Raw genomic sequence first — 1,145 nt, 5'->3', positions numbered from 1 at the left:
TCATAACTTCCTGACACATCTGCTTAAAGTAAAGCTCGTCTACATCCTTGCATAGAATTACAGGTTGTGTGTGATCTTTTGCTTCAACTCTGAACAGGTTGTAAAATCAGCCCAGTCGGATTTTCAAAATAAAAGACTTCATTGACTTTTGTGTGTTATAAATGTGTGGATGTGGACCACACATAATTTCTCTTCATATTTATTTGCAGCGTTCTATTCTCAAGTTTCTTTTTTCTTTTTTTTTGTAGAACAGTCTAATGATACCTAGAACATGTGCAAAACTTGATTTTTATTTTACTTTACAGATGTACAGCTTTTAAGAAACAGAAGACAAAACCAATAACTGCATTTGCCAGTCATATAATTATATTAGTTTGGATTTGTTTGAAAACAGACGCAATTGCTGAACATTTATCTGGAAGAATATTATTTTAAAATGGCAATACATGTTATTTTCCACACTTTATTCTTCACATATGAAAAGCAAAATGCAACAAAGAAAAATTACTGTTTGTTTATAGCATGTTGCCATGCAATACGAATATCTTGCATCTGTTTCCAGACTTTGCCACATTACAACCACAACCTCCAATATGCTTAATGGAATTTTAGAAACAATACAAAGCACGGTGGAAAATGTGAAGGGGAAGAAAAAATATGAAGGGTCTCTTTATGAAGCTGTTTATTTACTAATGTTTTCTGGCAAACCTCTGATATTGCCACAGAATAGCTGCACCAGCTGTATAGAGATCATGGCTGTAATATTAATAATATATGGAAAAAAAAAACTGTAGGAATCATTTTACACATCTTAAACTGCATGTTAAATAATTATACATTTTTGCACAGAAATGGGAAGTACAAAAAAAATCAGCTAATATAAAAGACCAGAAAGGAAAATAAAAAATGCCAAAAGAAGTTTTGTCTCATCCAAATGACATGAGCAATGAGAATGAAGTAGCTGTCAAGAATTTGTTCAATAAGTTAATTTATTTATTTTTTCTTTTCTTGCTGAAGTAATTCATTCCATACCCACTTGTCCATGCAGGGTCACGGGGAAGATCCATGGACTAGAGGTGGGGTACAGCCCTGACAGGTCACTAGTCCATCACAGGACAAAGCAGAGGCACACAAGGCGTGTGTGT

General features: G+C 33.8%; 1 protein-coding gene across 1 annotated transcript in view; it reads right to left on the bottom strand.

Moving 5' to 3' along the window:
- Window positions 1-1,064, bottom strand: part of slc25a45 (solute carrier family 25 member 45) — a 9,784-nt gene extending 8,720 nt beyond the window's left edge. The window contains exon 1 of the mRNA XM_015040871.1: window positions 1,037-1,064. The gene's annotated coding sequence lies outside the window, so the exon portion shown is untranslated. The remainder of the gene's footprint in view (window positions 1-1,036) is intronic.
- Between the last annotated feature and the right edge of the window lie 81 nt (window positions 1,065-1,145).

The sequence above is a fragment of the Poecilia latipinna genome, unplaced genomic scaffold, assembly GCF_001443285.1.
Source record: "Poecilia latipinna isolate Pla-1442-1.1 unplaced genomic scaffold, P_latipinna-1.0 Scaffold532, whole genome shotgun sequence".
In the NCBI taxonomy this organism is placed as follows: domain Eukaryota; kingdom Metazoa; phylum Chordata; class Actinopteri; order Cyprinodontiformes; family Poeciliidae; genus Poecilia; species Poecilia latipinna.
The sequence above is the reverse complement of the archived record's forward strand: the minus strand, read 5'-3'. Positions and strand labels throughout refer to the sequence as shown.